This window comes from Colobus angolensis, unplaced genomic scaffold (genome assembly GCF_000951035.1).
Source record: "Colobus angolensis palliatus isolate OR3802 unplaced genomic scaffold, Cang.pa_1.0 Scaffold281, whole genome shotgun sequence".
NCBI classification, from domain to species: domain Eukaryota; kingdom Metazoa; phylum Chordata; class Mammalia; order Primates; family Cercopithecidae; genus Colobus; species Colobus angolensis.
The window spans coordinates 2,522,314-2,535,071 of NW_012116055.1; the positions used below are offsets into that span (position 1 = coordinate 2,522,314).

Below are 12,758 nucleotides of genomic sequence, written 5' to 3' on the forward strand. Positions count from 1 at the left end.
ATTGTTTTGCATCCTTTTTCACATCTACCTGTCACATCTACCTTTATTTTCAGTCAGTCTTAACCTCAAACATGGAAGTCACCAGGTTTGAACTCCTAGATCTTTCTATCAACAATTCCTAGCTAGTCTGCCTAATACTCAAGTCCTTTCATCACTTGAGCACCTCCTAACTCATCTCTTCCCTTCCACTCTGTGCACTTGAAGGTTGGCAGTTTGTCTTGAATGCAAAGGCAAATAAAAGTAATTCAGGGGCTGCTAGTGTTAAAACTGTAGTATAAGTTCTGCAAAATAAGAGACAATGGAATGTTTGTTGAAGGAATGATTGATTCCCATTGAGACAGGCAGGCTGACTGGTTTACTGTTTTGATGTGATTTAGAGAAAAAGAACAAAAGCTCCTTACTCAAACTGTAGCTAACCTAACTTCCAGCCAATCACCAACAAAAGACCCAAGAACCTATTAATCTCAAATGCTTGCTTTAGGGGGCTAGGAAGTTACCCAGTACCCCTCATGAACACTTAGACTTAATCTTCAACTCATAATTATCCCTCCTTCATTTTAGTGCTGTGAACCAAAAAGTATCTGAGACAACTCTCAATTAATTTACAAAATTTGTTTTAACAAGATTCAGGATGTGCCCATGATACAACCTCAGGAAGCCCTGATGACATGTGCCCAAGGCGGTCGATGTATAGCTTGCTTTTATACATTTTAAGGAGACATAATATAACAACCAATACATGTAAGATTTACATTGCTTCGATCTGGAACGGCAAGACAACTCAAAGCAGCGGTCATAGGTAGATTTAAAGGTTTTCTGGTTAGCAATTTGTTGGAAGAGTTATTATCAATAGAAAGAGATGTCTAGGTTCTAATAAGGGGTTGTGGGGGTCAAGGGATTATCATGCAGCTGAAGCCTGCAAGTAGCAGGCTGCAGAGAGAATATGTAAATGTTTCTTTTTTTTTTTTTTTTGAGACGGAGTCTCACTCTGTCGCCCAGGCTGGAGTACTGTGGCCGGATGTCAGCTCACTGCAAGCTCCGCCTCCTGGGTTCATGCCATTCTCCTGCCTCAGCCTCCTGAGTAGCTGGGACTACAGGTGCCCGCCACCTCGCCTGGCTAGTTTTTTGTATTTTTTAGTAGAGACAGGGTTTCACCGTTTTAGCCAGGATGGTCTCGATCTCCTGACCTCGTGATTCGCCCGTCTCGGCCTCCCAAAGTGCTGGGATTACAGGCTTGAGCCACCGTGCCCGGTGGTAAATGTTTCTTACCAGACTTAAGGTCAGTGTTGATGTTAACACTGGTCAGCTTTTCTTGAATTCCAAAAAGGAGGAGGGTATAGTGAGATATAGTTGACCACCCTACTACTATCATGGCCTGAACTAATTTTTTCCAGTTAACTTTGGAATGCCCTTGGCTGAGAGGAAGGGTCCATTCAGATGGCTGGAGAGCCTTAACATTTTATTTTTGGTTTACAATGCTAAAAGTCATGCCCAGGGGTAGAGATTTAAAATGCTAATGTTACATGCAATGTATGAGAAAGCATGTGAAGTGACTACACAAGTGCTAGGGAAACCCCTCCTATATATACCTTGATGAAACCTTTCCCTATAGGGAGGCCATATACAACTAACCTACATACTACCCTTGGGAAATAACCTGCCTTTTTTCTTTCATGGTGCTGACTTCCTCATGCAAAAGCTGAGATAAATCTTTCTCTGGTCTCTGTGCTGCCGTGTCTGATGATCTCTCTTGGTTTCTCTCCTTGCAGCTGATAAGGACCCAGGGCAATGATAAGACTATGGTTGAAGAAGGTAGACAAATTGAGTATTTGTAAGACTGTTGAATATGTATAATGTATCGGGGGAACCCCCACCCCCGATATTTATCATGGGTTCTTTTCTATTTCCCTAAGCGTCTCGACTGGTTTGAGAAATAAAGGGAAAGAGTACAAGAGAGAGAAATTTTAAATCTGGGTGTCTGGGGGAGACATCACACGTCGGCAGGTTCCATGATGCTCCCCAAGCCGTAAAACCAGCAAGTTTTCATTAACGATTTTCAAAAGGGGAGGGAGTGCATGAATAGGGCGTGAGTCACAGAGATCACATGCTTCACAAGGTAATAAAATACCACAAAGCAAGTGGAGGCAGGGCGAGATCACAGGACCACAGGACATAGCCTGATAGAAATGATTTAAGTAGCTAAAACAATTTGAGTTTCTTTCCTTTTTTTCAGTTTGAATTCTATTAAAATAAGTGCATTTTATTCTTAAATTTAAATACCAATACCTGCAAACTTTGTTGTATACGTCTAAGAACTAAAATTAAAAAAATAAACTTTAGATATTTAGGTTCCTACTTAAAAAAAAAAAACCTAACATTTGCTCCTTGAAGAATGCTGGTAACTTTTAAATCTTTTAAAAAAATGTTTAACTACAATTGTTTTAAGATTTATAAAACCATGCTTTCTTGTTTTGGTTTGTTTTTGAGATAGGGTCTCACTCTCTCATCCAGGCTAAAGTGCAGTGGTATGATCACAGCATACTGTAATCTTGAACTCATGGGCTCAAGTGATCCTCCTGCCTGAGTCTCTCAAGTAATTATTTTCTTCAATGAGGCGTCTGTTAAGGTCTTGTGTTGATTTATTAATCAGTTTGTTTGTGTTCTTATTGTTGAATTTTAAGTATGTACAAGTTTTAAATTTTAATGGACACTGTCAACTTTTCTGTCAGTAAGTTTGTATTACTTTCTGTGTTACCCAAACTTCTTGAGTTTAAAGTGAATTGATATTTTCCATTTATTCACTTTTTAGAAGATAAGCTCTATCAATTCTTTCAGCGTTTATGTTTTTTGTTATTGCCTTCTCACTTGTTTATAGGTAATTTGTATCTTCTTTTAGAATTATTCAGTCTTGTCCTTTACCTATGTTCTTATGTCGTTTGTCTTTTTCTTATTCACTTGAGTTTTAAAATATATTCTAGCTATTTAATCTTTGTCAATGATATGTTGTAAAATCTTTTTTAATTTGTCAATTGTATTCTATGTTTTTTTTTATTTTGCCCCACATGTGGACCTTAAATTTTTGTGAATTCTCATCTGTACATCTTTTTTTTTTTTTTTTCACAGCCTCTAGGATAAATAATGAATTTATAAAAGTTATCTTTATCCAATAAGCTTAATACTTTTTTCTAATTTCATTACAATTTATTTTATTTGTGACTGCATATCAGTATTATTAAATGCCAAGCGTTATACAAAACTAGAAAATTGGAAGAAAAAATGCTATATATTTTACTTCCTAGAAATAAAAAAAAATCAGCAATAAAATATTATATTAACTGCTATCTAAAGTCAGATGCAGGTGTAGTGATCACAGTACAATATGAGTATATGCTACAGTACCTACAACTGAATGATGTAGTATGAGAAAGACATTTTGAAAAGTATGACGCCAGAAGCTAAACCAGAAAACTCATCCAAGTGTTGGGGAGAGGGGCTGCAAACTTTATTAAAAGACTTTCTCAAGTTAATGAAAGCCCTAAAAAAAACATGATATTAGCAATAGCATGTTGAGAATCTGAAACACAGTATTCTAACTTCTGAATGTTAAATAATAATCCTTGGGGAGGAAAGCAATGCAATATATTTCATAAGGCAATAAAATAATTTTGAAAGACAATAATAATGCTATCAATAAATGTAGGGGAGAAAATTATTATAGTGGTATATAACGCGCTTAACAAAAATATTATTTTGTTTTTTTGTCTTTTGTGATGTTGGAGCTATTAGTCAAACACTTTTAGATTTGTATTTTTTTCTTATTCTAAATTGATATTTAATTTTATACCTAATTCTGTATTCATAATTTTATACTCCTTTTCGTAAAAAAGTTCATCAAATTGAGTAGGCTTCAGGCCAGCCCTTATCTAGGTCTTCATATCTCTCATGATGAGTCAAAATTTCTTGTTTTAAGATTTGACTTTTCAATATGAAGGTACAGTTTTTCTCTCAATTCAGTATAATTTCTCTTTATTAAATCTCACGAAGATTTTTTGATTTTAGTTTTGTTTATTGGGTGTTCTACTTTGTGAATTATTTTTATGGTCTTTGCCCTTCAAGTATTTTATTTTTTTCAATAATTCCCTTCAAATATTTACCTGTATCATATAAGTTTATTATGACATCTCTAATCTTTTCTGTGTCAGATATTGAATTTTTAGAAATATCTAATGGGTTCCTCCCCACTATTAGCTACTCAGTAACTCCAGAATACATTAAAATCTAAAAAGTAGTAAACATTTTTGATCTCTTGACTCAGCTGAGAATTATTTCTGTTATTTTGGTATCTTCTCCAAATTATAAACAATCTCTTACTTGAGGTATATTAGTAAAAACTGTCAGAATTTCATAGTTTCACTTTTTTCTTTGTCTTGAGAATGACTTTTAGTCTGGAGTAAGGGTTTAGAAACTTGTCAGGCCAAAATATCCAGTACATTTCTTTCTTCATGTAGTTACCCATGCTCCAATTGTTTAAAATACATTGCTGTTATTAGTAAGAAATATAACATATTTATGAAATGATTCCATCAAAATTATTTGGATGTTTTCATATATTTATTCTTATTTTTCATGTGTCAGTGTTTATATAAGATTTATTTTCGATGTGTGGATATGTATATAGGAAAATTCAGAGATTAAGCTGTATAAGATTGGATAATTGGCCAATTTGTGAGCATTTACAGTGTTTTTAATAATTTTTATCTTTCAATTAGAAACACACATCAGGCATATCATGCACTCTGTCATCATGTTTTCAGTAGTTATACATGTACTTTATTCTCCTTATCTTATTGAGTAGTTTGTAAGACATTTGTTTAAAATCCTTTCTGTAAAACTTGGAGGCAATAAGGTGGGGCTCTGTGTTCACGTTCTTGTTGAGTTCTTAGTAGTCTGATTCTTATGCAATTCACCTACTATATTTCTACAAGCAATGTAATTTGGGAAAAAAATCAGGTACTGAAATGTTTATTTTTATAAATGAGCTAAACTTAAAAATGATCCGAAGAGTAAGTTCACAGCAAGCATTCATTTCTTTTCCTTCCATGTAATTTGCATGCAAGTCAGTCATTTTCATATATGTTTATAAATCCTTTTCTTGATTTGTTCTCCTTCTTACAATAATTTTAATATACAATTATTTTTACTCTGGTTAATGGAATTTTTTAAGTGCCCTGAATTCCATTTCAGAATGATGAAGGGAATTAAATGTTTATGTTACATAGATATTAATATTCAATATTCATCAAACGCATGCAAAATAAGCAATTAAGAATATGCAACTGTATCCCATTATGAACATATCCTTGATGCGCCTTCCAAACTTAAATTCCAAATTCTTTCTGCTATTCAGCTAGAAGTTTTGCTAATATTTTCTTAATGGAAAATTGTATTTTCTGAACTGATTAATAATAAAAAATTTTCCATTTTTTGAAATAGCCTATTTCTTTTTAACTTTTTAATCATTCAATTAACTACTCCCCCAGCCTATACCAAGAATTATATAGTAATTCTTTTTTAACAGTTAAGAAGTCACAGTAGGTTTGGGTTATAACCAACATACTGTGGCTTACAAGATAATATGGAATAGTGGCTAACCCATGAGTATAGTGAGAATGCTTTGTAAAAGTTATAATGGAATAATCCCTTAGCTAATAATTATTATTGTAGTGTAGCTATTTGGCTATGACAAAGTAATACTAGTTGAACCTCATTTGACAATATATGATGGAAACCTAGTACATAGTGTTGTACATATTTTCACTTGGTTAAACAACCTTTAGAAGATATGCTCAGTGATTTCATATTTCAACTCTAAATTCTTAGTTTTCAACAGTAGGTTCAATGCATTATTGGTAGATTTTGCGACCTAGGTTTTTTTGTATGCTCATTTTGGTAGGATGTTTTCAACACTCCTATTTTGTCCACTTATCCTCTGTAATTTTAGAAAAATAAATTGCCTTAGTAAGTTTTGTTAGATAATTTCAGTCACTCCATTATGTGAAAGACTTAATGGTTCACAAAACATTTTTGTTTCTGCATTTCAGATATCCACTTTGTTTGAAATAAAGCCAAAGAGAAACCAAGATATTATTATTATTTTAGTGAGAAGAATTTGAGGCTATAAACTAGATTTATTAATGCATTCAGTTATTCAACACATGTTTATCAATAGCCTATCACTTTGACACACACATTGGATAGAGCAGTGGACAAATGGATGATGACACACATCCTTGCTATAACAAGGATCATATTTTACAGAGTAAATACAAACACTGTGTGTTGTGAAGACAGAATATTTGCAAAGGGACATTTATTATTAAACCTGCCATTTAGGGAAGAGCTCACTGAAAAAGTTATGGAATAAAAATCTGAGCAACATGAAGGAGTGAGTGATAGAAATCTATGGTAGAAATTTCAGCCAAAAATAAGAGTCAGTTTGAAGAGAATAATGCTGCAACATGTTGGGGTAATGTGATGAAAGTCACTATAGCTGTACCTGAGAAAGTAAGGTGATGAATAGTAAATGCATTCAAAGAGGTAAGGGGGGACCAGATTGTGTAGGTCTTACAAAATGAAAAATAGCATAATATACCTCATGGTTTTAAAGGATACTATTGTTACTGGGGTGAAAAGGGACATATAAAGATTAGAATAGCATTAGGGGGATGAGTTAGATGATCAATGAAATAATCCAGACAAGAATGACGATGATTGGATCATGGCTGTGGCAATAGAGAAATTAAGATTTTGTTGTATTCTGTATATATTTTCAAGTTACAATGGATAGAATTTGCTGAGAGACTGCACATGGGATTCATGAGGAAGACAGGGATTCAAGATGACTCCGAGAATATTATGATAAGGGTAATTGAGATCTGTAAGACTTCAGAAGGTTTGTTTGAGGTAAATGGTTAGAAACTTGTTTGTTTATGTTGATTTTAAGAGCATCAGGAGGCATATGAATGGATATATTGGGTAAGCAATGTATATGAACCTAGAGTTCATACATAGAGATCTGAGATGGAGGTATATATTGGGTATTCATCAATTGATAGATGCATTATGTTCTGTGAGACTGAATAAGATCACAAATGGCCTGAATATCAGTAGAAAAGAAAAGAAATCCAAAGACCACATCCTGGTGCACTCTAAATTCAAGAGACTGTTTCGATGAGGAAAAGAAGTATGAAGATCCAAAAATATATCAAGAAAATTAAGCAAGGTTGCTGTTTAAGAAGTAAAGTGTATAGAGTCTGAAAGTGTTTCAAAGATGTGTGAGAAATAATGTCAAATGTTGCTGATAGATCAATAAGTTAAGGACAGAAAAATAATGAATTTTTTTTTTTTTTTGAGATGGAGTCTTGTTCTGTCACCCGGGCTGGAGTGCAGTGGCCGGATCTCAGCTCACTGCAAGCTCCGCCTCCCGGGTTTTACGCCATTCTCCTGCCTCAGCCTCCCGAGTAGCTGGGACTACAGGAGCCCGCCACCTCGCCCGGCTAGTGTTTTGTATTTTTAGTAGAGACGGGGTTTCACCGTGTTAGCCAGGATGGTCTCGCTCTCCTGACCTCGTGATCCGCCCGTCTCGGCCTCCCAAAGTGCTGGGATTACAGGCTTGAGCCACCGCACCCGGCAAAATAATGAATTCTTTAGTAATCAAAATGAAGATTACCGGTGCACTTGATTAAAGCATTTTAACGTTTGTTTATACCTCATTTCTAAGTGGCAAATTTCCCAAAGCAAATCACATGTTTAAGCCCAGATCCAAAGGGTAAAGAAACTCCACCTTCCAATGAGAAAAAAAAAAAATTCAACTTTATATGGCAAAAAGTAGGTATGCAGGAAAAATTATTTTTGCCATTCTTGCAAACAATTTAACATGACCTGAAATCCTATAGACGTTAAAAAGTTCATAAAATGACATTGTAGACATAATGCTCCATATCAGTCATTAGAGAAATGAATATTAAAACCACATGAGATGCCAGTGCATGCCCTCTCAAGTGGGTTAGTACTAAAAAGAAAATGGCAAGTGTTGACAAGGATGTGGAGCATCTGTAACTCTTGGATATTGCTAGGGGAATGTGAAATGGTACAGCCACTTGTGCAAGTAGTTGGTCAATTTCTTGTATAATTAAAGATGTGATTACTGTATAAGCCAGAAATTAAATTTACAGGTTTTTAGCCAAGAATAAGGAAAACACATTTATGTAAAACTTCTATGAGAATGTTCATAGGAGCTTTATTTATAATGATCCAAACTGTAAACAACCCAAATATTCATCACAAATTGTGAGCATATCCAAATTATGAATGATTAAGTAAATTATGGTATCTCCATTCAGTGGAATGGTACTTACTGATGAAAATCACTTAGTGTATGATACACTATAGAGCACAAGTATCAAATGTATTCTGAAAGTGAAAGAAACCAGACACATAAGATTACATATTTCATGATTTCATTTATTTGAAATTCTCAAAAAGACAAAACCATAACAAAATAAAGAAGATTAGTTGTTTCCTGTAGCCAGTAGGTAGGGCTAGCGAATTGACTGAAAAAAGATACGTTACCAAACTCTTTATGTTACTATTTATGTTACCAAATGATTTATTCCTCATTTAAAATGACCTTGGTCAAAAATGCATTGCATTGTGGATTTATAATGGGTGAAATTTATTATACAGAAACTGATAATATAACTGATCGAAATAAAATAAAAATAGTAAAGGATGCTATGAACAAGCTTATGTAATAACAATTTGGATAAAGCAGACAAAGTTCATGAAAAAAACACAACTTATCAAAACCAATTCAAAAAATAATAGAAAATGTGGTCATCAGCAAAGCCTAAGTCCTGTCCTCTTGCTCACCTCCCCGAACAGCATGAGCTTCACCACTTGCTCCACCTTCTCCACCAACTACCGATCCCTGGGCTCTGTCTGTGTGCCCAGCTATGGCACCCGGACAGCCAGCAGCGCAGCCAGCGTCGATGCAGGCAAGGGCTCTGGTTCCAGGATCTCTGTGTCCCACTCCACCAGCTTCCCAGGTGGCATGGAGTCTGGGGGCCCGGTCGTGGCGATGGCCAGGGGTCTGGCAGGAATGGGGAGGCATCCAGAACAAGAAGGAGACCATGCAAAGCTTGACTGACGGCCTGGCTTCCTACTTGGACAAAGTGAGGAGCCTGGAGATCAAGAACAGGAAGCTGGAGAGCAAAATCCGGGAGCACCTGGAAAAGAAGGGACCTCAGGACAGAGAATGGAGCCATTACTTCAAGACTGTTTAGGACCTGAGGGCTCAGATCTTCGCAAATACCATAGACAATGTCCGCATTGTAAAGCAGATCGACAATACCCCACCTGCTACTGATGGCTTTAGAGTCAAGTATGAGACAGAGCTGGTCATGCGCCAGTCTGTGGAGAACGACATCCGTGGGCTCGGCAAGGTCATTGATGACACCAATTTCACTCCGCTGCAGCTGGAGACAGAGATCGAGGCTCTCAATGAGGAGCTGCTGTTTATGAAGAAGAACCATGACGAGGAAATAAAAGGCCTGCAAGCCCAGATTGCAGCTCTAGGTTAACTGTGGAGGCAGATGCCCCCAAATCTCAGCACCTCACCAAGGTCATGGCAGACATCTGGGCCCAATATGACGAGCTGGCTCGCAAGAACTGAGAGGAGCTGGACAAGTATTGGTCTAGGCAGATTGAGGAGAGCACCACAGTGGTCACCACACAGTCCCCTGAGGTTGGACCTGCTGAGGTGATGTTCACGGAGCTGAGACGTACAGTCCAGTCCTTGGAGATCGACCTGGACTTGATGAGAAATCTGAAGGCCAGCTTGGAGAACAGCCTGAGGGAGGTGGAGGTCCACTATGCCCTACAGATGGAACAGTTCAATGGGATCCTGCTGCACCTGGCGTCAGAGTTGGCACAGACCCGGGAAGAGGAGTAGCACCAGGCCTAGGAGTACCAGGTTATGCCGAACATCAAGGTCAACCTGGAGGCTGAGATCGTCACCTGCTGGAAAATGGCGAAGACTTCAATCTTGTGATGCCCTGGACTGCAGAAACTCCATGCAAACCATACAAAACACCACCCTCCTGATAGTGAATGGCAAAGTGGCATCTGAGATCAACAACACCAAAGTTCTGAGACATTAAGTCGGAGAAGCAGGGTACTCTTTGGGGAGCAGGAGGCCAATGAAAAGTTCAGAGGTCATTGGATGTCAAAAAGAAAAAAAAAAAGCAAAGAAATAATAGAAAAATCTTAAAAATCCTGTAAGAAAATTGAATTCTAAATAACGCTTTCCAAAAACAACAAATTCCAATCTCAGATGATTTGCAAGTAAGTAAGTAAATTTGTACAAATAAGTACGGTAGAAATATCACTAAAATCGCATAAACTCAGAAAGAACTAACAAAAAGGAACACTTGCCAATTTATTTTAGGAGGACAGAATAATTTTCATATGAATATTTGACCCCTCCCAAAAAAAACTAGATAAAAAAGGAAAAATTGCCGAACAATGTTTAAACAATTGCATGATTAAACCAACGAGTCCCGAACAAGTTATTAGCCATTCAAATCCAATGATATATAAAAACTATACTGCATCATGTATAGATAATACAATGTGTGACAATATCATATAAATGAAAAATGCAATATACTTGAACATCAACTCGTGATTCAATGCAATATGCAACTTAATAACAAGTATTTTTTTCAATAGGTGCAGAAACGTTTTTGATAAAATTCAACAAATGGGCATGATAAAAATTAAGTCTCAGCAAAATAAGCATGGACATGAACATTTTTAATCTGAAAAACCACATCAACAACAAAACCCTGTGCAACTAAAACATAAGTTATTAGAAAAATATTTAATGCTTTTCCTCTAAAATTGTGTAAAAGCCATATGTGTCCAGTAACAATATTTTTGCTTGTCACAGACCAGAGTCCTAACTAATGCAAGAAGACAATATAAAGAAATAGACTATTAATGTAAGAAATGCATAAGGCTGACATTTATAAACAGCTAGCATAATGGTTTCATAGAAATCTAAATGATACATTATTAACAAACTAATTTAGAAAATTTGACCTGTACATAATGAATATACAGTAGTCCACCACTTATTCATGGGAGATGCTTTCCAAGACCCCCAGTGAATGCCTGAAACTTTGTATAGTACTAAAACCTATATATACAATGCTTTTTCCTATACAAATATACCTATGATAAAGTTTAATGTATAAGTTAGGAAGAGTACTAGATTAACAACAATAACAATAGAACTCATAATAATACAAAACAATTATAACAATATGCCAACATCACTACTCTTGCACTTTGAGGTCATTATTAAGTAAGATACAGGTTTCTGGAACATAAGCACTGTGATAGTGCAACAGTTAACAGATAACCAAGAAGGCTACTTAAGCGACCATGGGGTGGTGAGTGGCTTCTACAGCATGAATCTGCTGAACACAGGGGGGGATTCACATCCCAGGCAGGAGGGAGCTGGATGACTTGAGAATTCATCACTCTACTCTGAACAGTGTGTAATTTTAAACTTTTGAGTTGTTTGTCTGCAATCTTTCATTTAATATTTTCAGACAATGGTTGCCTGTGGGTTACTGAAACCTACAACCATAAAAAGCATAACCATGGATAAGGGGAGACTACTATAGAAATAACTCATTGTTATATTTTTTGAGACTTTTATACTGACAAATTTAATTCCAGGCTGGATTAGAAGTTGTTCGGATTTTGGGCATGTAAACCATCAGTTGATGTCCCATATGTTTATAGACTGGAAAAAAAAAGTCAGAAGTTCTGCTATCCTCTAGGAGTGCAGGTTAACCATCATCCTCTTGGGACAGTCACAGGAAGGATAATGAGAAACAATACATTTCAGATGGAAAAACAAAGAGTCCCAACAATATTTGTATGGGGTTACTTCTCTCAGAAATGAATTTGAGTATAATAAAGAAATGTTCTCTTCCTTCAAAACAAGGGCTATCTGGCTTTGGAATTGTTATGAACCAATGACATCTGTCTGCCTCCCTTTCTTTCCCTTTCTGAATGCAGATGCTTACTGTAGTTATCCTTTGTCCTGTTGATGTGCATTGGCTGTGTGTAGGAAAATAATTTCTCTTTTCAGTCCATATTTCTCCATATTTAGATAAACCACATTTGTAACTTCTGTGCAGATGGTCATGAACTCTGACTTTGAGCCTGATGAGCTGATGGCATAAGAATGTGATGGTGCCTTCTTTGGGGGGAGGTAAGGAAAATATATATTTTGCATATGAAAAGGAGGAAAATGAATATTTGTCTCCATGAGTGTGGAAAGTGTTCTATTGCATTCTTTATAATTTTTGACTCTATTTTTTCAGTAATAAAATTATATAATACACTCATTACCATGTGAGATCTTTGCCTCTTTAACTTTGGACTTGGTCACATGACTTCCTTTGTTTATGGAATATGAGCTAAAGTGACACATTCAAGAAGAAACTTGAAGTTACATTTTGTGATTGAGCTCAGCCCTGCTTTATTCCTTTTTGCTTTGGTAATTGGCATGTTCACAATAGGGCTGCCCTCTTTCCAGAGATAAAATTCTCTGGGAGCTATGCCAAGCACTACCTACAAAAGCTGCAAAGGCAGCAGTTATAGTTGAACTGCAGATGGTG

At 36.1% G+C, this 12,758-nt stretch overlaps 1 pseudogene; it reads left to right on the forward strand.

Annotated features, from left to right (window-relative positions):
- Nucleotides 1-8,944: 8,944 nt before the first annotated feature.
- On the forward strand, nucleotides 8,945-10,220 carry LOC105516449 (annotated as a pseudogene).
- Nucleotides 10,221-12,758: the final 2,538 nt, after the last annotated feature.